Below are 26363 nucleotides of genomic sequence, written 5' to 3' on the forward strand. Positions count from 1 at the left end.
GTAGGAGATGCATTTTTTTAAATTTTTATTCTAATTTGTTATTTATGACAACAGAATGCATTACAATTCATATTACACATATAAATTACTATTTTTCATATCTCTGGCTATATACAAAGTATATTCACACTATTCATGTCTTCATACATGTTCTTACGTTAATGATGTCCATCTCATTCCACCTTCATTTCTACCCCCGTGCCCAACCCTTTACCCTATCTAGAGTTCTTGTAATCCTCTCATGCCCCCCGCCCCCGCCACAACCCCACTATTAATTAGCCTCCTTATATCAGAGAAAACATTCGGCATTTGGTTTATTGGGATTGGCTAACATCACTTAGCATTATATTGGAGATGCTTATTTTTAAAAAGTCATTATAACACAAGACAAACTAGCTGTCAATTATCACAAGAAGGTTCAAAATAAATTTGTAAACCTAAAGAATTTTTGGGAAAGATGATAAATAAAAAATGGCTAGTTGCAAAGAGACTAAAAAGTTTCAACATTTGGATTACTCATAGGTAGTATTGATATCAGCACCAGATTGAAAAACTTAAAACTGATTATTTGTTTTCACATTCATAAAGTCTAAGTTCAGCCCAAGTTTGGATTCATAAAATAAAGTCAATTTTCAACCTGGTTATATATAGTTTTTTGATTTGCTATTACATTGTTTCAATTTTTTTAAAGTGGTATAAGTGAAAGAAATTGATTTGTAATTTTTTTTTTTAGTTGTAGTTGGACACGATACCTTTATTTTTATGTGGTGCTGAGGATTGAGCCCAGGACCTCACACGTGCCAGATGAGCACTCTACCACTGAGCCACAACCCCACCCCTGATTTGTAGTTTAAAAAAAAAAAAAAAAAAGATCTATCTATCTATTTATTTATTTATTTTTATGTGGTGCTGAGACAGGGTCTCTTTATGTTGTCCAAGTTGGCCCTGAACTCCTGAGCTGAAGGGATCCTCCCTCTCTCAGCCTCCCAAGTATATAGTTTTCCTTATTCTTTTTTTGTTTATTTGATCAGTACTAGGGATTGAAACCAGGGTGCTTTATCACTGATCTACGTCCGCAGTCCTTTTTTTAACTGAGACAGGGTCTCATTGGATTGCAGAGGCTGATCTTGAACTTGAGATCCTCCTGCTTCAGCCTCCTGAGTTGTTGGGATTAAAGGTATGTACACTGTGCCCAGTTCCTTATTCATTTTATATCAAAAACAGGTGAAAGGTTCTTGGCCCTATATTCACAAGTAAACTGGTTTCATATTTGGCAACAGATATATTTCTTTTGTATTTTATTTATTTTATTTTTAGTGTACTGGGGATTGAACTCAGGGGCACTAAACCACTGAGCCACATCCCCAGCCCTATTTTATATTTTATTTAAAGACAGGGTCTCACTGAGTTGCTTAGCGTCTTGCTTTTTGCTGAGGCTGGCTTTGAACTCACGATCCTCTTGCCACAGCCTCCTCAGATGCTGGGATTACAGGTGTGCACCACCCCATAGCTCTTTTGTGTTTTAGAATCAAAGCTGCCTTGTATATAGGTTCCTTACAACTGCTCTTTCATTTGACGCTTTAATAGGTTTTGTACTTAACAAAAATCCATGTTTAAATGTTCTCATATAGTTGTACTTCTGATTAGTAGTTTTAATTATAAATAACCACTGTTGCTATTCGTGCCTATAAAATTAACAAATGCACATTTTATTTAATTTTTGTATTTAGAATTTTTTGAGGTACTAGGTGGAGATCAAACCTAGGGCCTTGTGTTTACTAAGCAAGCACTATACCACTGAGCTATATTCCCAGCCCCACAAATGCACATTTGAGAATCACTATAAAATGCAAATATAATTGAAAATAAAGAAAAATCCCTAATTTCTCAACCTTAGAAAAGAAGCACTATTAGCCATATTTTACCTAAACTGTTATCACTGTCAAATATTAATGCTGCAATATTTCTATATTGTCAAGACTTTTAATCATGAATACGTGTTGAATTTTGTCACAAATATGGAGCATCTATTGAAATGATATTTTCTCCTCAAATTCTGTTAATATACTAAATCCTGCTGATTTTCTAATTTTAATCCTAGCTTATATTTGTAAAGTCTAAGTCCAGCCCAAGTTTGAATTCCTAAAATAAAGTCAATGTGGTCATTACAGTTTTATATATTGTTTTTTGATTTGCTATTACACTGTTTCAATTTTTTTCAAGTGGTATGTGAAACTGATTTGTAGCTTTAAAAAAAAAATAGTTTTATTTATTTATTTTTATGTGGTGCTGAGGACCAAACTCAGTGTTTCACATGTGCTAGGTAAGAGCTCTATGACTCAAGCTGGTTGTAGGTGCTGCTGCTGCTGCTTTTTTTTTTTTTGGTGTGTGTGTGTGTGTGTGTGTGTGGAGAAGCACAAATTTTTTAAATTTTTGGTTTATAGCTTCTTAAGACAACCTTGCCAGGTTTTAGTATTAAGTTTCTATTGGGTTGAAACAAATTTTTCCTATGATATAAAAATTTTAGTAGTAAGACTGGTTCCTTAAATATTTAGGGAAGTTCAATTGATCAAAAGAGGGATCATATTGGAAATTAGAAAATATTTTTAACTGAATGATAAAGAAAATATAAATTGTCAAAACTCATGGGATGCAGTAAAGCTAGACTTAAGGGAAACTGATAAGCTTAAATATATTACTATAAAAGAAAGAATAAAGTTAATAACCTATAGTTTCATATCAAGAAGTGATTAAATATAGCATATTAAATTAAAAGAAAAAAAGGAGGAAGGGGAGAGGAAATCAAGGGAAAAGCCAACATCAGATGAATTAGAAAACTACTGTACAAAAGGAAAAAAAACCAAGAATGCCCAAAACTGTTGCCCAAAACTAAGAAAACTGACAGACCTCTAGCAAGAATAAATCAAAAGAAAACCCTTTCACATGAAATACAGCTGAATATTCCTGTTCTATGAAAAGAAAGGGAATCTGAAATTAAAAACAAAAACAACAACAAATCTTTCCACAGTGAAATTTCCAATGCCAGATGGCTTTACTGGTAAAAGTCTAAAACTAGACAACCATGTACAGACAAGTATATAAACTACTCTGTTTATCATTATCAAGCCCCTCTCTGCCATTTTTCTGTTACAGCTTCTTATTTGGGTTTAGAAATGCAGTTACTAGTTAATAAGAATCCACTTTTAAAGTATACGAAGAGTCTTACATCTTACTTATCCACTAATATTTCAGTACAGATCATTATCTGATTAGAAGAAAGAATAATGTAGAATAAATTTTAAAAAGGAGATGTGTGGAGATCAAAAATAATCCTAGAGATCAAATATTATCCTAACAAGCATACTAATAGTCACCTGAAATTGTCTTATAAAAATCCTTTCTATAGACAGCATTTATTTAACTTCAACCAACAAAATAAAACTCATTTATAGATGAGTAAACTAAGGATCAGAGTTTAAATTCTCATAAGTTACCATAAATTTCAAGGAGAGAACATGAAAATCCTATCTCCAAGGCAAGAAAAGCCACTGAACTGTTTTAAGTAATAACATAATATAATCAGATTTGAATTTCATGAAAATACCTCTTTGATTAATACATAGTCAGATCCATCAAACCTAAATCAGTAGGACATTCAAGTCATTAGAGACATTAATCTTACCAAGAATTCTGAGGCAGTTAGGTTAGTGGGGGTTGAGAGATAAAGTGAAAAGGGCAAGCTGTACACCTAAGTTCCATAATTAAGGAGGTTTAGCTTCTGTTATAGAAATGGGAGTTACCGAAAAAACTTTTATGGCCTAACCTCAAGAAATATACACTGTCATTTCCAAGTCTACTAAATTACTCAGGTCAACCCTATTAAGTGTTGAAGAAGGGCTGAGGTTGTGGCTCAGCAGCAGAGCGCTCGCCTAGCATGTGTGAGGCCCTGAGTTTGATCCTCAGCATCACATAAAAATAAATAAGTAAAATAAAGGTATTGTGTCCAACTGCAATTGAAAAATAAATATTAAAAAAAAGTGAAGAAGACGACACAAAGGAGTGGATATAAAGAAATGAGGATCATTCAGGGCCACCTTGGAGGCTAACGACTATACAATCCTTCCTAATATTTATACTTTTTGTAATCTTCCCAGCAATGACTCTGGGTTTAGCTATATGATATATTTTGACCAAAGACATCAGCAAGCTTGATGTAAGGAGAGACCTGATAAATATTAACATATTGAAGCTACAGCTCTTATTTGGGAATTTGACTACTATACTGTTAGGAAGCTTAGACTATCCAGGAAAAAAATGCCATGTGTAGAACCCTTGAAAATGAGACATCACTTAATCCAGGTACAGGACAATGGCGGACCCTCATGAGATTTCAACTAAATTTAGCTCCAAGAGTGACTCTGGAACAAGATCACACAGTCATTTCAGAAAATTAAGAGAAATAATGTTTTTAAGCCACTAGGTTTTGCTTTATTACACACCAATGTCTAACTGAAACCATGTTCATTCTTTTTTATACTCCTTTTTGTGCTACTGTTAGAAATAACAAGGTGGGAGCTAGGGTTGTGGCCCAGTGGTAGAGTGCTTGCCTAGCATGCGTGAGGCACTGGGTTCGATTCTCAGCACACATATAAATAAATGAAGAAAATAAAGGCCCCTCAACGTCTACACAAATTTTTTAAAAAAGAAAAAGAAATAACAAGGTGCCGCAAGAAATCAAACACAGGAGGGCAGGCTATAATAATCTGCCTAGCAACTGTGCGTGGGCAAGTAGTTTGCCTGCTTTAATCTAAAGCAGCCCTGCCCTTCACTCTGATTAGAGGAGTTCAGAGTTACAAGCTATGTGATTGGCTAATTTTCGAATTAGGGCAGGTAAAAGGGAAGGGCTACAATTGGATCCAATTAAGACTGAATACTACATTCTGAAAAATGAACCACCAGACTTTCTATTTTTCACACAACTAATACAGGAAAGCTAAGAACCAACTTTCTGAGGTTCCCTTACTATGAGGTGGAAGTTGTAATTAAGGTTTAGCCAATCAGAAACATTTATTTGAGACTTGGAGGGTGGAAGTGCAGACAACATTGTCTCGCAGCTGCTTCTGTTTTCAGTGGGCAAGTATGGAATGGAGGCTTCGTGCACGGGCATGAGCCCACGTATACCTACACACAGTAGCTTTCCATCAACTAGTTACTAGTTAAGACAGAAAAGGAGGAAGGCATCCATCTTGAGCTGGTACTATTAAATGTATGAGACTCTTGAGGCAAACTGAGGCAAGTGTCATTCCTAATTACTGGATTACAGCTTACACAGAATGTCCCTAGTTAAGAAGGGCTCCACAGTGGATTTCCAAGTTCTCCACCTTTCTGATTAGAGCACAGAGCTCTGTTAGTGGGCCATTCTGGGGAAGGATCTAGTCCTATAAACCTGGATTAAGGCTGCTCTTTCAGCCCTTCCAAATTACTCCGCAATCACACATTTCCAGTATTAAATCCCTGGTTAACATAAAATAACATAGTATCATTGCTTTCAACTGAATCTGGACTGGTGTTACAAACATGCCCTACCACTCTGGTCTTGTCTTAAGACTTTTAAACACATCCGAGTCCCTATTCTAATCATTAAGGCATTTAAAAATTCTATTGCCTCTTTGTAGATGCATCTCTTCTTACCTAATCTAATATATCACAAACTTAAGACAGCAGAAAAATTTCTTGTTATGTTTCTTCTTGTGAATTGTTCTTTAATGCTTTGGGGGCATTTATCTATTTGCCTTAGCTTTCCCCCCCACCCCTTCTTTTTCTTTGGAAAAATGGGTAAGGGAGAAAGCAAAATTATTTTTTGTTGTTCATAGCTGGATGCATGTGTCATCGATAAAGAAGAGAAACACTAACAATAATACTATTAATAAAGATTAATATTTGTTGAGTATTTATCACATTCTAGCACTGTATACGCATTAATTCATTTACTCATGACAATATTTCCAGGAGGTATTATTATCATCTAAGTTTATAGATAAATAAAGCTGTACACTTGTAGATAATTTTTAAAAAATGTTTTTTAGATATTCACAGACCTTTATTTTGTTCATTTATTTATATGCGGTGCTGAGAATTGAACCCAGTGCCCTCACATATGCTAGGCAAGTGCTCTACCACTGAGCCACAACTCCAGCCTATCTTGTAGATAATTTGATCACAGAACACAACAGGATCAATATCAACACAGAAGGGAGAGATGAAAATAAAATATCACAATGATATCACATAGGGTACAGATATTTAGTTGAAATTTTAATTCAGATAAATATCAAATACATGGATGTTTGACTTGAGTCACACAAAGTGTATTTCTTTCTTTTCTAAGTTTTGTTTGTATATTTCTATACTCATTTATTAAACTTTTTTCTTTTTTATTCTTTGTTAAGAGACACAGTCTCACTCTGTTGCCCAGGCTGGCCCACCTGCCTGCCTCTGTCTCCTGAATAGTTGGAACTATAGGCATGTGCCTGACTCTAAGTGTATTTCTTAACACAGCTGTGGCAAAATAAAACAAACAACAACAACAAAAAAAACTTTTAAAGGCTGTAACTACATATTAGTTCCTCCCAGATGATATCTATACCTTTTTTAGAATGCGATGATTTCACCAATAAGTTACCTCATACCAAAGAGTAGTCAAATGCATACAGACAGAAAATAGAAGTGACTTTGAATGGTGTGAATATACTTGTATACAACCAGAAATATGAAAAATGTGCTCTATGTATAATATGAATTGTAATGCATTCTGCTGTCACATATAACAAATTAGAATTTAAAAATTTTAAAAAATCCTACCACAAACACAAACAAAAAAGATTGTCATATCCTAAATCTAATTTGACCCAACATATTATACAGTAGTCCTTTCTTATTCATGGTTTTGCATTTCAAGGGTTCAGTACCACTGGTCAATGGTGGTCTGAAAATATTAGATGGAAAATTCCAGAAATAAACGATTCCTAAGTTTTAAATTATGCACTGTTCTGAGTAGTATGATGATCTCATGCTGTTCTACTCTATCCTGCCTGGGACATGAATCATCCTTTGTCCAGCATATGCATGCGCTATATGTTACCTGCCCAGGAGTTGCTCAGTAGTTGGCTAATTATCAGGTTGACTGAGCTATCAGTGCGTATGTTCGAGTAAGCCTTATTTTCTTAATAATGGACTAAAAGTGTAAGACCAGTGATACTGGCAATTCAGGTATCCCCCAAAGAGGCCATGAAGTACTTCTTTTAAGTGAAAACCTGAAAGTTTGCAATTTAATAAAGAAAGAAAGGGCACATTTTAATAATTGCTTTATTTTATTTTTAGTTTTTATTGCTAATCTCTTACTGTGCTTAATTTATATATTAAACTTTATTATACATATGTATCTATAGTAAAAGCATAGGATACATCAGGTTTAGTACTATCTGCAGTTTCAGGATCTACATCAAAACTATAGGTTTTAAAATATGTCCTCTATGGACAAGGGAGAACTGTACTATGAATGCTATTTTATATTGTTATTTTCATTTAAATATATATTTTATCATTAGAAAAAGAATAGAAGTAATTCCCAAAGACTAATAGGGAGAGAGAAATGTAAAAACTTTAATGGTTACAGAATTTCTGTTTGGGCAGATGAAAAAATTCTGGAGACAGATGGTAAGAATGGCTGTATAACAATACGAATGTACTTAATGCCACAGACCAATACACTTAACACTAGTAAAAACAGTGGGTTTTTTTTTTGTTGTTCATTTGATTGTATTTTTGTGATACTGAAGAATGAATCCTGTGCCTCATGCTTAATAGACAAGTGCTATTCACTGAATCACATCCTAGCCTTTACACGATAAATTTTGTTATGTATATTTTACCACAATTTAAAGAATTAGTACTAACGACTTCTATAGTGTATGGTTTCAATATTAGGTGTCCCCCCAAAGCACAGGAAAGTTTAGAGGTAAAATATTTGGGTTATGAGTCTTGACATAATAGGGATTTAGTGGGTGGTGACTGTAGGCATGAAGGGTGCTGCTGGAGGAGGTACACATTGGGGAGATGCCTTTTGGGTTTATATTTTGTCCATGGTTGGGGAGGTCTCTCTCTATCCTCTCTGCTTCCTGGTATGATGTCCTGACCTGCTTTCCTCCACCACACTCTTCCACCATGATGTTCTACAACACCCCAGTCCCAGAGCAATGGAATTGGCCTTTGGGGGATACCTGAATTCAGTCTATGGACTGAAATCTCTGGAACTGTGAGGTCCAAATAAACTTTTTCTCCTCTATAATTGTTCTTGTCAGGTCTTTTGGTCACAGCAATGAAAAAGCTGACTAAAACACTAGGGAAACATTTGTCTTAGTTACTGTTAATGGTACAACCAAGTGAAACAAATACAGTAAAACCTGTGTTGAAAGAAATAAAGACTATAACTGGGCATGGCAGCACACCTCTCCAATTACTCAGGAGGATCTGCAACTTGAAGATCCATCACTGCAATTTAGTGACAACCTGTCTTAAAGTAAAGAGGGTTAGAGGAATAGCCTTAGTAAAGTGCCTCTAGGCTTGATCCTAAATTAGGGTGGCAGGAGATTGTGAAATAGCATAAAAAAGAAAAATAATACAAAAAAAAAAAAAAAAAAAAACCCAAAAAACAAGCAAGCAAAAAACCACTTGTTCTAAGAGAATTCACTAAAAGAAGTTTTCAAAACTTTCAAAAAAAGGAATATGTATGTAAATAGCCACAAAAGATAGACAAGTATGAAAGAAATGATACAGGTGAGGATGACTAAATATTGTCACCCATGAACCTAAATATAAACACCAGAATTGGCAACTCAGAAAACAGGATATGGTGTTTTTATTATAAATGGCTTTGTGCTCATACAGAGCATGGGAGAGGAAGGGAGAAAAAAAGTAAATGGAGGAAAAGTTAAAATCCAGAGAAAGCAAGACCTCTTTGTACTATTCTTGTAATGCTTCTTGAAGCCTGTACTCTGGGCATGGTGGTGCATGCCTGTAATCCCAGTGACTCACGAGGCTCATTTAGGAGGATCACGAGTTAAAAAGCTAGTCTCAGCAACTTAGCGAGACCCAGTCTCAAAATAAAACATTAAAAAGGGCTGGGGATGTGGCTCAATGTTTGAGCCACCTGGGGTTCAATTCCCAGTATGCAAAGTATATAATAATATAAAAATAAAAGGTTTAAATTTGAACAGAACACATTTACCACGATTCAAGAAAAAGCACATATATATTAGAAATTGAAATGAAAATTTCACAAAATAAAACTTGTCTATTTTTCAAAAGTTGGTTGAATGTTAAGCAATAAAGGAATGGGAGAAAGTATCATTATTATTCTTTTGGATTACTAAGATGCATTACCATTCCTGGCTGAAGTATGTTAATTATAATTTTATTATTATTTTTAAATATTTATCCTTAAGTTTTAGGTGAACATAATATCTTTATTTTACATTTATGTGGTGCTGAGGATCAAACCCAGTGCCTCATGCATGCTAGGTGAGCACTCTACCACTGAGCCACATCCCAGCCCATTAATTATAATTTTAAACTACTTTTATAATTAAGTCAGAAATGCATACACTTAACTTTTACTTAAGTTTTGTCAGGAAAAGAACTTTTGTTTTATTAACAGCTGCATCCCCAGTGGTTAAAATGGTGACTACACAATCTTTCCTCTGTCTTAAAGATTAAAGAAGATTAATCTGTCTTAAAGATTAAAGAAATACCCTTTTAACATCTAGTCTGGTAATTGTGTATTAAAAAAATTAATATCATGTTCAATAACTATCCTACAATTCTGGAATAAAACTTACTCAGGTCTAGTTAATCAATTAGTATCTATATACCACTAGAAAATTGTTTAAAAATTTAAAATATATATATATTCCTAGTGAGTAAGGGTGTATAGCAGGGGTTGCAGCTCAAAGGGAAGGGACATGGGCATGAAGATTGGGGAGAAATGAAGAGTACATTACCTATCCAAAGAGGATACAGCAGGCATCAACTACCTGGTTTCAGGTGGCAATGTAGGTCTAATTAGTAAAATTATCCAGTTGTTTGGGGCATCACAAAATTTTGTGTGAAATCATTTGATTTTAGAATTTCACTCAACTCCTTGTCCCTTGATTATTAGGGACAAGGACAATATCTACATACTCAACTATTTCCAATACACCACTACTCAGCAACAAAAAGTAAAAATACATGTGTGTGTGTGTGTGTGTGTGTATATATATATATATATATATATGTGAAACATGGATGTATCTTGCAATATTATAAGGATGTAACTCAAATCAATAATTAGTAAATTGTTGGAAATATTTTAAGCAAAAAACTCATCATAACAAAACACATTATTCCTATTTTCCTACTTCTTTTATTATAAATAGAAATTTTAATAGGGCTGGGGTTGTAGCTCAGTTGGTAGAGTACTTGCCTAGTACATGTGAGGCACTGGGTTCGAATCAGCACCAATAAAAATAAAATAAAGGGGGACTGGAGTTGTGGCTCAGTGGTAATGTGCTTGCTTAGCATGCGGGAGGCACTGGGTTCTATTCTCAGCACCACATACAAATAAATAAAATAAAGGTCCATCAACAACTTAAAAAAAAAAAGTATTGTGTTCATGTACTATTAAAAAATATTTTAAAAAAGAAAAAATAGAATAATAGTAATGGTAATAATAATAATGAAAATACCTTGTTGCATTAATCATTAAATTCTAGAGATTTCAAAACGGTAATGAAGATTTTATAATACTCCTCCTTCAATCATACCACAGAAGATATCATTAAATAGGGGCTGAGGTTGTGGCTCAGTGGTAGCGCACTCGTCCGGCACATGAAAATAAAATAAAGATATTGTGTCCACCTTAAAAAAAAAAACTAAAATAAATAAATAAATATTAAAAACAAACAAACAAACAAATAAATATGACCAGTATAACTCCACATCATGTACAACAAACAATGGGAAATTATACTCCATGTATGTACGATGTGTCAAAATACATTCTACTGTCATGTACAACTAAAAAGAAATTAAAAAAAAAAAAACTAGGGCTGGGGTTCTGGCTCAGTGGCAGAGCACTCCCCTAGCACATGTGAGGCCCTGGGTTCGATCCTTAGCACCACATATAAATAAATAAAATAAACATATTAAAAAAAAAAAAAAACTAAAGCAGTAGGCTCTGACCAATTTCACAAAGGCATCACTTGATAGTTTCTTGCCTCAGATAGCTACATGTACACTGCCCTCCTACCTTGGGATTTTTCTGTAGCTGCCACTGTAGAACTTCCCTCTGTGCTTGCGAAGTGGAATGCAAAAATGCAAGGAATTAACGTCTGCAAAATAAAATTTTGACCAATGGAAGGGAAAAAAAAGATCTCTAGAAAATTTTTGGAAAGGCATGCCACAGAATGGACACGTTTATGACAAATACAAACAACAAAGAACCAGTCTAATATATAGGTAACATGTTCCTAGAATTCAGTAAGAAAAAGAAAACTCAGCCGGGCATGGTGGCACATGCCTGTAAACCCAGTAGTTCAGGAAGGTGAGATAGAAGGATCCTAAGTTCAAAGCCAGCCTCAGCAATGGAGAAGTGCTAAGCAACTCAGTGAGACATGGTCTCTAAATAAAATCCAAAATAGGATGTGGCTCAGTGGTCGAGTGCCCTTGAATTCAATCCTGGGTACTAACCCCAAAAGAAAAATTCTGTCATCTGCTCTAAAAGTTCCTTTGTACCCCGTTTTGAAGTCAATTCTCAATTTCTTCCTTAACATGGCAACCCTTGATTGATCTATGCTCTCTATCTCTATTAACTTAGAGTAATGCTCCCGAGGTCCATTCTTTTTGTTTCATGTATCAGTAATTTTTTCTTTGAATTGCAGAGCAGTGGCACACTGGAAATAGTTTAATTGTTATATTAAAAGAATGAACTTTGCATCAACTGGGGTTCATCTCAGGGATGCAAGGTTGGTTCAACATTGGGAAATCCACAAACATAACACATCAACAGACTTAAAAACAAGAATCATATGATCATCTCAGTAGATGCAGAAAAATCATTTGACAAAATACAGCACTCCTTCATGTTTATAACACTAAAAAAAAACTAGGGATAGTAGGAGCATACCTCAATATTGTAAAAGCTATCTATGCTAAACCGAAGGCCAACATCATTCTAAATGGAGAAAAATTGAAAGCATTCTCTCTAAAAACTGGAACAAGACAAGGATGCCCTCCTTTTACCACTTTTGACATCATCCCTGAAACCCTCATCAGAGCAATTAGGAGAAAAAACCTGAAGAGTACGAATAGGAAAACACTATCACTATTTGCTGATGACATGATTCTATATTTAGAAAATTTTAAAAAATCCACCAGAAAACTTCTAGAATAAATTAATTCAGTAAAATAGCAGAATATAAAATTAACACCCATAAATCAAATGAATTCCTATACATCAGTGATGAATCTACTGAAAAAGAAATTAGGAAAATTACCCCATTCCCAATAGTGAAAAAAAAAAAACAAAAACCTGTGAATCAATTTAACAAAAGAGGTGAAAGACCTCTACAATGAAAACTACAGAACACTAAAGAAAGAAACTGAAGACCTTCGAAGATGCTCCTTGATAGGCAAAATTATTATTGTTAAAATGGCCATACTTGGGCTGGGGATGTGGCTCAAGTGGTAGCGTGCTCGCCTGGCATGCGTGCAGCCCGGGTTCAATCCTCAGCACCACATACAAACAAAGATGTTGTGTCCGCCGAAAACTAAAATAATAAATATTAAAAAATTCTCTCTCTTAAAAAAAAAAAATGGCCATACTACCAAAAGCAACTCCTATTAAAATCTCAATGACATTGTTCATAGAAATAGAAAAAGCAATCATTAAATTAATTTGGAAAAATAAGAGACCCAGAATAGCCAAAGCAATCCGTAGCAAAAAGAGTGAAGCAGGAGGCATCACAATACCAGACTTTAAATTATACTACAGAGCCATAGTAACAAAAACAGCATGGTATTGGCACTGAAACAGACACACAGACCAACGGTACAGAATAGAAGATACAGAGACAAACCCACATAAGTAAAGTTATCTCTTAAAGACACCAAAAACATTCACTGGAGAAAAGATAGCCTATTCAAAAAATGGTGCTGGGAAAATTGGAAATCCATATGTAGCAAAATGAAATGAAACCTCTATCTCTCTCTCTGCACAAAAATCAGCAACTCAGTGAGACATGGATCAAAGCATTAGGCACTAGAACAGACACACCCTGTGCCTAATAGAAGAAACAGTAGGCCCAAATCTTCAACACTTAGGCTTAGGATCTGACTTCCTCAACAAGACTCCTAAAGTACAACAGGTAAAATCAAGAATCAATAAATGGGATAAATTCAAACTAAAAAGCTTCTCAGCAAAGGAAACAATCAATAATGTGAAGAAAAGCCTACAGAATGGGAGAAAATCTTTTCCTCAGATATCGCATTAATCTCCAGGATATATAAAGAACTCAAAAAACTTAATACCACAAATACAAATAACCCAATCAATAATGAGCAAAGGAACTGATAAGACACTTCACAGAAGAAAAACAATTAATCAACAAATATGTGAAAAAAATGTTCAACATCTCTAGGATTTAGAGAAATGAAAATTAAAACTAGGAGGGCTGGGGTTGTGGCTCTGCGGTAGAGCACTTGCCTAGCATGTGTGAGGCCCTGGGTTCGATCCTCAACACCACATAAAAATAAATAAATAAAATAAACATATAAAAAAAATAAAAGTTTAAAAAAAACTATTCTAAGATTTCATCTCACTCTAGTCAGAATGGTAATTATCAAGAATACAAGCAACAATATATGTTGGTGACGACATGAGGGAAAGGTTCACTTATACATTGTTGGTGGGACTGCAAAATAGTACAACCACTGTGGAAAACAGTATGGAGATTCCTCAGAAAACTTGGAATGGAACCACCATTTGACCCAGCTATCCCACTCCTTGGTTTATACCCAAAGGACTTAAAATCAGCACACTACAGTGACACAGCCACATCAATGTTTACATAGCAGATCAACTCACAATAGCTAAACTATGGAACCAACCTAGGTGTCCTTCAACATTTGACTGGATAAAGAAAAAGTGGTATATACACACAATGGAATATTACTCAGTCTTAAAGAAGAATGAAATGATGGCATTTTCTGGCAAATGGATGGAGCTGGAGAATATCACGCTAAGCGAAATGAGCCAATCCCCAAAACTCAAAAGGCTGAATGTTTTCTCTGATATGCAGATGCTAATTCACAATAAGGGGAGCTACAGAAGAATAGTTACTTTGGATTAGGCAGAGGGGAATAAAGAGAGGGGAGAGGGTATGAGGGTTAGGAAGGACAGTAGAATGAATTGGACATTATTACCCTATGTGCATATATGACTACATGACCGGTGTGATTCTACATCATATACAATCATAAGAATGACAGGTTATACTCCATTTATGTATGATGTGTCAAAATGCAATCTACTGTCATGTATAGCTAATTAGAACAATAATAACAAAAAAGAATGTACTTTGTATGATTTTAATCATTTTAAATATTTTAAAATTTGCTAACCTGGAAGTTGAACTGTTTCTATTTCTGACAATTATGAATGAAGCCACCATAAATATTTGTGCACTATCTTTTTTTTAATATTTCTTTAGTTGTAAATGGACACAATGCCTTTATTTTATTTATTTATTTTTATTTGGTGCTGAGGATTGAACTCAGTGCCTCATGTGTGCTAGGCAAGTGCTCTACCACTGAGCCACAACTCCATCCCAGTGCATCATCTTTTTAATGAACATTTTTTTAAACATTTTTAAAAATTATAGATAAACACAATACCTTTATTTGTTTATTTTTATGTAGTGCTGAGGATCGAACCCAGGGCCTCTCACACAGGTTAGGCAATCGGTGTACCACTGGGCTACAACCCCAGCTCTAATGAACATGTTTTTATATCTCTATGTAAAAAAACTAATATGATAATTGGTAAGATATATGCTTAGTGTGTGTTACTTTTGTTTTGTCACTTGTTTGTTCTTAACTACTAGTCTAGTACTTTTCATTTCCCAATTGCTAATGAAATAACACATTATTGAGCTTCTTTTCATGTTTTTACTTACCATCTATACATTTTCTTGGTGAAGTACGTCCTTCAATATTTTGCCTGTTTTCGAAGAATTTTGAGACTTTTTGGGTTACTTTTGTTTTTGTTTTGAAACAATGGAAATTTATTCCCTCAGTTTTCAAGGCAAGAAATTGAATTTAAAAGGCCTTTGAGGGCTGGGGATGTGACTCAAGTGGTAGCGCGCTCGCCTGGCATATGTGCGACCCGGGTTCCATGCTCAGCACCACATATAAACAAAGATGTTGTGTTCACCGAAAACTAAAAAATAAATATTAAAAAAAATTCTCTCTCTAAAAAAAAAAAAAAAGGCCTTTGATTCCTCTGAAGTTTCTAGGGAAGAACTTTTCCTTGCTCTTCCTAGCTTCTTATAATTCTTACTTTCCTTGGTTTACAGATGCATCACTCTAATCTCTGCCTTGATCTTCACATAACTTCTTCCCTCTGTATGACTGTTTTCAAAGCTTCTTAGATTACAGCACACCCTAATTGAGTATAAATTCTCAACTTAATTATATCTGCAAAGACCCTTAAGTGAGGACTTCAAGAATATCTTTTAAAGGAGACATTTCACCACAACAGACATTAATAGTGTATTTGTTTTGAAAGATCCACAGTACTTAAGTAAATATTTAAAAATATACATTTATATATGGGTTATGACACTCTTTAGTTAATAAGCCTCTTAATCTTTTTGAACCCAGTATTCTTATTTGTAAAAGAAGCTAATTTTACCAAACCCATTAATTTTTTTGGATATTACGTGGATTCATATTCATAAAGCACTTAGAACAAAGAATAACAAATGCACTATAACTTTTGTCATTATAATATTTACATAGAATTAAGATTTTTCAATTAATAGTCAAGCAAGAGATGAGCTCCTTCACTGTGGAAATGAGGCAATAAATGAGGTCCTCAAACAACACAGTCTTTGAGGTTTAAACTATGGTCAGCTATAGCATTTTGTCAAGTGATGTGAACCAAAGTAACTCTTCTGTTCTCTTTCCTTTCTGAATTCAGCATTAAGCAATCATTGATTCCAACATTTTTCAGCATGGAAATATTTACTCCTTCTTGTTAGGCATTTCTTTCTTTTCAAAATTGTAAGGACTTTTCATTAAAAAAATCAACACATTGAAAAATATATGTTTGGGCTGGGGATGTGGCTCAAGCGGTAGCGCGCTCGCCTGGCATGCGTGCAGCCCGGGTTCGATCCTCAAAACCACATACAAACAAAGATGTTGTGTCCGCCAAGAACTAAAAAAAAATAAATAAATAAATAAATAAATATTTTGAAAAATTCTCTCTCTTAAAATATATATATATATATATATATATATATATATATATGTTTTATATCTAATGGTGTGTGAGTATCTTATACAAAAGAAAATGATCAGCTTTCACATGTTCTAGATACCAATCCTTTATCAGAGATATATTTTAACAAATATTTTCTCCCAGTCTGTAGTGGTACATAGTACAATAATAGTACAATTTAATTGATGAAGGATTTAGTTAATGAAGTAATGAAGTCTAATGAGTCATTTTTTTTTTATGGTTTATGCTTTGCATCCTAAGAAATCTTTGCCTAATCAAAGGTCTCAAAGACTTTCTCCTACGTTTTCTCAAAGTTCTATAGTTCTATGTTTATGTCTGCAATTCATAGAGATAATTTCAAACTTTGTGTACAAGTGTTCCAGCACCATTTCTAGAAAAGACTTTTCCATTGATATGTCTTGACATTTTTTTGTTGGGAAAAAACTTAATATGTGGGATTATTTTTATTTAAATTGGTTCTTTTTAGTTAGACTCATATTCTAATCAAAGCTACCACATAGCTTTGATTACTGTTGTTTTACAGTTAAGTTTTCAAATCAGGTATGAATTCCCCAGTACAAAAACGGGGAAAAGATTTGAGCACTTTGCAAAAAGAACATGCTCTGGTAGTAACAATATAAAATATTACAACTATTTTGGAAACATTCATAAAGTTAAAGATATATTTAACATTTAAGCCAAAAAGTCTACTCTCCCCTCCCCCCAATTTTTAAAGACAGGTAGTCTTCATAGTTACAGAGGCAGTCCCTGTACTTCTGGGAGCAATAGTAACAAAAACAGCATGGTACTGGTACCAAAACAGGCGGGTGGACCAATGGTACAGAATAGAGGACACAGAGACTAATCCACAAAGCTACAGCTATCTTATATTTGATAAAGGAGCTAAAAGCATGCAATGGAGGAAGGATAGCATCTTCAACAAATGGTGTTGGGAAAACTGGAAATCCACATGCAACAAAATGAAACTGAATCCCCTCCTCTCGCCATGCACAAAAGTTAACTCAAAGTGGATCAAGGAGCTAGATATCAAATCAGAGACTCTACGTCTGATAGAAGAAAAAGTTGGCTCCTATCTACATATTGTGGGGTCGGGCTCCAAATTCCTTAATAGGACACCCATAGCACAAAAGTTAATAACAAGAATCAACAAATCGGACCTACTTAAACTGAAAAGTTTTTTTCTCAGCAAGAGAAACAATAAGAGAGGTAAATAGGGAGCCTACATCATGGGAACAAATTTTTACTCCTCACACTTCAGATAGAGCCCTAATATCCAGAGTATACAAATAACTCAAAAAATTAAACAATAAGATAACAAATAACCCAATCAACAAATGGGCCAAGGACCTGAACAGACACTTCTCAGAGGAGGACATACAATCAATCAACAAGTACATGAAAAAATGCTCACCATCACTAGCAGTCAGAGAAATGCAAATCAAAACCACCCTAAGATACCATCTCACTCCAGTAAGATTGGCAGCCATTATGAAGTCAAACAACAACAAGTGCTGGAGAGGATGTGGGGAAAAGGGTACTCTTGTACATTGCTGGTGGGACTGCAAATTGGTGTGGCCAATTTGGAAAGCAGTATGGAGATTCCTGGGAAAGCTGGGAATGGAACCACCATTTGACCCAGCAATTGCCCTTCTCGGACTATTCCCTGAAGACCTTAAAAGAGCGCACTACAGGGATACTGCTACATCGATGTTCATAGCAGCACAATTCACAATCGCTAGACTGTGGAACCAACCCAGATGCCCTTCAATAGATGAATGGATAAAAAAAATGTGGCATTTATACACAATGGAGTATTATTCAGCACTAAAAAATGACAAAATCATGGAATTTGCAGGGAAATGGATGGCACTAGAGCAGATTATACTTAGTGAAGCTAGCCAATCCCTAAAAAACAAATACCAAATGTCTTCTTTGATATAATGAGAGCAACTAAGAACAAAGCAGGGAGGAAGAGCAGGAAGAAAAGATTAACATTAAACAGATACATGAGGTGGGAGGGAAAGGGAGAGAAAAGGGAAATTGCATGGTAATGGAGGGAGATCCTCATTGTTATACAAAATTACATATAAGAGGTTGTGAGGGGAATGGGAAAATAAACAAGGAGAGAAATGAGTTACAGTAGATGGGGTAGGGAGAGAAGATGGGAGGGGAGGGGAGGGGAGATAGTAGAGGATAGGAAAGGTAGCAGAATACAACAGTTACTAATAGGGCATTATGTAAAAATGTAGATGTGTAACCGACGTGATTCTGCAATCTGTATTTGGGGTAAAATTGGGAGTTCAAAACCCACCTGAATCAAATGTATGAAATATGATATGTCAAGAGCTTTGTAATGTTTTGAACAACCAATAAAAAAAGATAATGCCTAAGCTTCCTGAATATCTGGGACTACACTCACATACCACCATACCCAGCCTACTCTCAAATATTTATTGAAAACTTATGTCACATAAAAACTCACAAATTTTCATATCACTTATATTCAGAATATCCCCAAATTGGAAATAACCACTGTCCATCAAAAAGTAAATGGATAAACCCATCCATTGTGATATGCTCATATCACAATACTAATTAGCAATTAAATAATTAGCAATTAAAAGAATGATAGAGGCAACTACATACAAAATATACTGAGATAAAGAATTCAGATACAGGGGCTGAGGACGTGGCTCAAGCAGTAACGCGCTCGCCTGGCATGCGCGGGGCGCTGGGTTCGATCCTCAGCACCATATAAAAATAACGATGTTGTGTCCACCAAAAACTGAAAAATAAATATTAAAAAATTCTCTCTCTCTCCCTTCTCTCTCTCTAAAAAAATAAAAAAAAAAGAATTCAGATACAAATAGGAAACAGAGAACTAAAAGGGAAAGAAGGGAAGTTACAGGGGTAACAAATATGTTCACCATCTTGATAGTGGTGATCGTGTCAAGACTGTACACAAATATCAAAACTTGTTGTCATGTCCTAACAGCAATTCTGACAATTGGAGTGTGCTACATGCTAGCCACAGGTCTTGAAGACCCCCCTGTACTTCTTACAGACCAGCTGTAAATATAATGCTTCCTACAACTCCTTCAGATTCAAAACTTGCTAGAATGACTCACAGAAGTCATTGAAAGAACTATCCTTATGAATATGGTTTTATTACAAAGAATGCAACTCAGAAACAGTCAAACTTAAAAGACATTCTAAGTAAAGTTCTTGGTGAGGAGTGAGAAATGGGAAAACAGAGCTTACATATCCTCTTCTTGGAGAATCTTAGCACCCTGCCCTCCTAGTAGATCAGTGTTTTCACCAATTAGGAAGCTACTCCTCCTCCCCCACTGGGGACTGAACCCAGGAGCACTTTACATCACCAGCACTTTTTATTTTTTTATTTTGAGAAAGGATCTCACTAAGTTGCTGAAATTGTCTTTAACTTGCAATCTTCCTGCCTGCCTTGGCCCAGAGTTGCTGGGATTAGAGGAGTGTTATCACACCTGGTTTAGGTAGCTTCTCTTAATCTTGGGATCCACAGATTATACTGGGGTTTTATTCCACAGACATGATTGAGCTTGACCTCTAGCCCTCCTCCCTCTCCTGGGAGGTCAGAAGGTCAAAACTTTCACCCCTTTAATTGTGTCCTTGGCCTTTATGGTGACCAGTTCCCATGAAGCTATCTAGGGTGCCTGACAAGAAATGCCTCATGGGCATTGCAAAGACACTATTACTTGGGAAATTCCAAGGGTTTCTGAAGCTCTGTATCAGAAGTCAGGACCAAGACCATACAATTATTATACACTGTTTTCTTTAAATATGTTCCATTTGTTGTATTTCATTATACCTTAATAAAACTTTTATTTTTATAGTCACTGTGTTGTAGCATACAAAAAAAAAAAATCAAAGTAAAAGAATTTTATGAAATTCCTTCACTGGTAATTTCTTTATAGGTCCAACATAGAAAATGAGAACTCTCATTTGCTATTAATTGGAATGTAACTTGGTACACTTAAGTTGATGCTTTCAGTCAAGTATAAGATACACATACCCAATAACCCAACAATTCTACCTGCCTGTGCCCTAAAACGGCTTCTACATATATAACAAAATATGTATACAATGATGATCACAGAAGTGTTGGTTGTAAAAGCCAGAATCTAAAAGTGAAAGATATCAAGAAATTTGAAGTCAATAAAACCCCACTTTCATATTTTAAAAATATAAAAATAAAAAGTGAAGAAAAAATTAGAAAAAATTGAATAAACTTTACAATGGAGTAATAAGTCAATAAAAAGAATTTAAAAACAAATATAAATATGATATGTCAAGAGCTTTGTAATGTTTTGAACAACCAATAAAAAAAGAAAAAAGAGAAAAAAATAAAAAGCTTAAAAAAAACAAATATAAGAGCTCATAGTTAAAGCTTAAGTATTGAAAGAGACATGTAATATACGAAACAGTATAATTCTATTAGAAAATTCAAAATTAGAAAAATTAAACCTATTATTTTTAGAGATGCATATCTAAGATGGTGCAACTATAATCATGAACTCTGAAAGACATTTTAATTAATGATGGGTCACATATTTGACAGTGGTCCCATCAGATTACAATGGAGCTGAAAATTCCTAACGCATTGTATTTTTACAGTGCTTTTTCTGTGTTCAGACGTATTTAAATACACAAATACCATTGTATTTCAATTAACTACAGTGTTCAGAAGAATAAAATGCTATATAGGATTATAGCATAAGAATAATAGATCATGTTGTCATAACCTAGGCATATAGTAGGCTAAACCATCTAGGTTTTATTTCGTTTTATTTGGTACTGAGGATTGAACCCAGGGCCTCTTTACCTCTAAGCTATATCCCAGCCCTCTGTGCTTTTTATTTTGAAATAGGGTCCACTAAGTTGCTGGGGCTGGACTCAAACCTGTGATCCTCCTGCTTTAGTCACCCAAATTACTTAGATTACAAGCATTTGCCACCAATGCATGGCTTTTGTTTTAGAGTGACTCTGGGGACTGAACCCATAGGCTCTTTGCCAGTAAGTTACATCCCAGCCATTTTTATTATTTTGAGATAGGGTCTCAAAGTTGCCCAGACTGACCTTGAAATCTGATGCTTCTGCCTCAGATCCCAAGTCTACTTGGGATCACAGGCATGAAACCACTGCATCCAGGTCACTGCATCTAGGTTTGTTTAATATACTATAATGTTCCCATGAAAATGAAACTGCCTAATGATGGACTTTTTTAGAATATGTCCAATAGTTAAGGTAAGCATGACTATATAAGGAAGCCAGGCAGATTACATTCATATAGTAGTTATGGAGGAGGAAGAAGCTTATGATTAAGGGACAAAGGGACACACGGGACTTCTGGGGCTATTTATCATATTCCATTTCTTTATTCATATGTTCATTTTACCTTTATTTTATGCAGTGCTAAGGACTGAACCCAGTACCTTACATGTGCTAGTCAAGTGCCACTAAACTACAACCCCAGCCCCTTATGTACTTTTTATTTCATTCCACATACAAATAAAAAAGGGGCCCATAATATAATTATAAATATAAATATATATATAGTAAAATAGTTCACTATCTTTAATTACGATGCTTAATTTTTAAAGGTATGATGGGGGTCTTGCTATGTTGCCCTAGCTGGTCTCAAATTTGTTTCTTTGTTTTTATTCTGTAAATATTTTTAGCTGTAGATGGGCAGGTTTATTTTATTTATTTATTTTTATGAGGTGCTGAGGATCAAACCCAATGCCTTACATACTAGGCAAGTGCTCTACCACTGAGCTATAACCCCAGCCCTTGGTCTCAAATTTGTGAGCTCAAGTGATACTCCTATTTAAACCTTCGGAATAGCTGGGACTAAAGTTATGAAGCTCTATATCCAGCTCATGGCATGATTTTTTTAAAAAATAAAAATATCCTGCTTTAGAAATATATTCTGAAATAATGAAAACAAGGATCTGTTTTAGCTCATTATTTTTTCCACTTTTGTCACATGACACAAAGTGGGAAAATTTTTTAAATAAAATATTTTATGTAAGAGAAGAATCTTAGATTCCCTTTAAAGCAGCAAATCTAATCACCTTTTAGATAAAGACTGTACAAATGTCAAGTCTTTGATATTAAAACAAGGGGGACAAATACAGGGAGAGAGGGAGAAACTCAGACCAGAGATATTAACTGAAGAAATATAATGAGCTAATGATAGGTCTAACACAAAAAACTAAAAACCAGTGTACTAGATTACTTATCTAATACACTGCCTTAACTTCAAACAGGCTGGGAGAACACTCCTATTTTTCTTGTTGGCTATACTTTTCTTCATTTTTCCTCATGTTTCACGTGCTTATTCTTTCTTTCCTGTACTATACCTGTTAAGTTCTATGAAGGCATTAATCTTCAAAATATATTTATGGGCTAGGAGTGATGTAGCTTGGTAGAACAGTGCTTGGCCTAGAGTATGTGAGGCCTTGGGTTTCAATCCTGGCACCGTCAAAAAAAAAAAAAAAAAAAAGTATTCATTTGTGTAATGCCAGAGTATATGAAACAGTGCCTGATACAAAGTAAGTGCAAAGTGTTTGTTGAATTATTAATGAAGCTACTAGCTCAGAGAATTTTACATATATATTAATCTTTCAACAGTGGGGGGGATATCTTCACCTATCTTTCAGGTATAAAAACATGAGTTCTGAAGTTAAGTCTTCTATATATTAACATGTTAGTTCACTCTAAATATATAAGTAGACAGCCAATAAGAATGAAAACAGTTATTTGCCAGTACATACTCTTCCAGTTTCCATTCCCATTCCGTATCATTATTTTGTATATTAGTCTGTTGTTCATTGGCAATATCACAATACCTTAGACTGCAATTGTTTTAACAAAAAGAGGTTTATGTTGACTCTTGGTTCTAGAAGTTCAAGGTCAAGAGGCAATATCTCTGATAGCCTTCTTGCTGACAGAGAGCTGAGGTTGTACTGGTTATCAAACAGTAAGATGCAGGGAGCTTGCATGTATGTCTTTATTCTTTATATCTCTTATTAAGCCATCTCTTTCAATCATGGAGGCTCCACCTGGATGATCCCATGCAATCCTATACACTTTTCAAAGGCTGTACCTCCAAACACCATAGCTGGATTGTGTCCTCTCCTTAATACCTAACAATGGGGATTAAATTTCAATATATGAGCCCTTGGGGGTGATATTCTAACCACAGCAATTTGTAACAAAAATCCTTTCATCTAATACAATTTGGGTGAAAACTAAGACAAGTAAGTCAGGAGCACAAATAAATGCATAAAGCTATTAAAACAACCAATAATTATCTTATATACCTCTGACATCTTAATTTTGGAATTCAGCATATTAGAGCAATTTGGGGGGTCTAAAGCTCAAAGTGACTCACTGATCAAATTTATCACATTTTATCATGTCTTTTCATTGTATTTAGACTGTAAAATTCTTTTTAAGAAAACTTCATTTGTGGGCCTGGTGCATAATACTATAGTTTGGATATTGAATAGCCATCCCTGCAAAAGTTTGTGTATTAAAAGCCTTGGCCCCGAGAAGGGCAATAGCTGGGTCAAATGGTGGTTCCATTCCCAGCTTTCCCAGGAATCTCCATACTGCTTTCCAAATTGGCCACACCAATTTGGAAATTGCAGTCCCACCAGCAATGTACAAATGTACCCTTTTCCCCACATCCTCGCCAGCACTTGTTGTTGTTTGACTTCATAATGGCTGCCAATCTTACTGGAGTGAGATGGTATCTTAGGGTGGTTTTGATTTGCATTTCTCTGACTGCTAGAGATGGTGAGCATTTTTTCATATACTTGTTGATTGATTGTATATCCTCCTCTGAGAAGTGTCTGTTCAGGTCCTTGGCCCATTTGTTGATTGGGTTATTTATTTTCTTATTGCTTAATTTTTTGAGTTATTTGTATACTCTGGATATTAGAGCTCTATCTGAAGTGTGAGGAGTAAAGATTTGTTCCCAGGATATAGGTTCCCTATTTACCTCTCTTATTGTTTCTCTTGCTGAGAAAAAACTTTTTAGTTTGAGTAAGTCCCATTTGTTGATTCTTGTTTTTAACTCTTGTGCTATCGGTGTCCTATTAAGGAATTTGGAGCCCGACCCCACAATATGTAGATCGGAGCCAACTTTTTCTTCTATCAGACGGTGTGTCTCTGATTTGATATCAAGCTCCTTGATCCATTTTGAATTAACTTTTGTGCATGGCGAGAGAAAGGGATTCAGTTTCATTTTGTTGCATATGGATTTCCAGTTTTCCCAGCACCATTTATTGAAGATGCTATCCTTCCTCCATTGCATGCTTTTAGCCCCTTTATCGAATATAAGATAGTTGTAATTTTTTGGATTGGTTTCTGTGCCCTCTATTCTGTACCATTGGTCCACACGCCTGTTTTGGTACCAGTACCATGCTGTTTTTGTTACTATTGCTCTGTAGTACAGTTTGAAATCTGGTATCGCTATACCTCCTGATTCACACTTCCTGCTTAGAACTGCTTTTGCTATTCTGGGTCTTTTATTTTTCCATATGAATTTCATGATTGCTTTATCTATTTCTACAAGAAATGCCGTTGGGATTTTGGTTGGCATTGCATTGAACCTATAGAGAACTTTTGGTAATATCGCCATTTTGATGATGTTAGTTCTGCCTATCCATGAACAGGGTATATTTTTCCATCTTCTAAGATCTTCTTCTATTTCTCTCTTTAGGGTTCTGTAGTTTTCATTGGGAACATAACCACTTAGTTATAAGCACTGTAACATAGCACAGTTTATATAGTATAAAATATTATATGTACTTTATTTTCCTTTAGTTATTTTTGGTACCTCCTTCATTATACTATATATAATATATAGATAAATGTGATAAAATATACATTCGATTCAAGTGGGTTATGAACTCCCATTTTTACCCCGTATACAGATTGCAGAATCACATCGGTTACACATCCACGTTTTTACATATTGCCATACTAGTGACTATTGTATTCTGCTATCTTTCCTATCCTCTACTATCACCCCTCCCCGCCCCTCCCATCTTCTCTCTCTACCCCATCTACTGTAATTCATTTCTCTCCCTTGATGTTTTTTCCCTTTCCCCTCACATCCTCTTATATGTAATTTTGTATAACAACGAGGGTCTCCTTCCATTTCCATGCAATTTCACCTCTTTTGTCAGGTTGATTCCCAAGTATTTTATTTTATTTTTTTTGAGGATATTGTGAATGGGATGGTTTTCCTCATTTCCAGTTCAGAAGATTTGTCGCTGATATACAGGAATGCCTTTGATTTATGCGTGTTGATTTTATATCCTGCCACTTTGCTGAATTCATTTATTAGCTCTAGTAGTTTCTTTGTAGACCCTTTTGTGTCTTCTAGGTATAGGATCATATCATCCACAAATAGCGATAATTTAAGTTCTTCTTTTCCTATCTTAATGCCTTTAATTTCTTTTGTCTGTCTAACTGCTCTGGCCAGTATTTCGAGAACTATATTGAATAGAAGTGGTGAGAGAGGGCATCCCTGTCTTGTTCCAGATTTTAGAGGGAATGTCTTCAGTTTTCTCCATTTAGAATGATGCTAGCCTGAGGCTTAGCATATATAGCTTTTATAATGTTGAGGTAAGTTCCTGTTATCCCTAGTTTTTCTAGTGTTTTGAACATAAAGGGATGCTGTACTTTGTCG

At 35.0% G+C, this 26363-nt stretch overlaps 1 protein-coding gene across 4 annotated transcripts in view; it reads right to left on the bottom strand.

Moving 5' to 3' along the window:
• Pds5a (PDS5 cohesin associated factor A) overlaps positions 1–26363 on the bottom strand; it is a 143702-nt gene that overhangs the window by 89780 nt on the left and 27559 nt on the right. The window lies entirely within an intron of this gene.

The sequence above is a fragment of the Marmota monax genome, unplaced genomic scaffold (assembly GCF_021218885.2).
Source record: "Marmota monax isolate L192 unplaced genomic scaffold, Marmota_monax_Labrador192_F-V1.1 WCK01_AAM20220418_F8-fsc00025, whole genome shotgun sequence".
Taxonomy (NCBI): Eukaryota; Metazoa; Chordata; class Mammalia; order Rodentia; family Sciuridae; genus Marmota; species Marmota monax.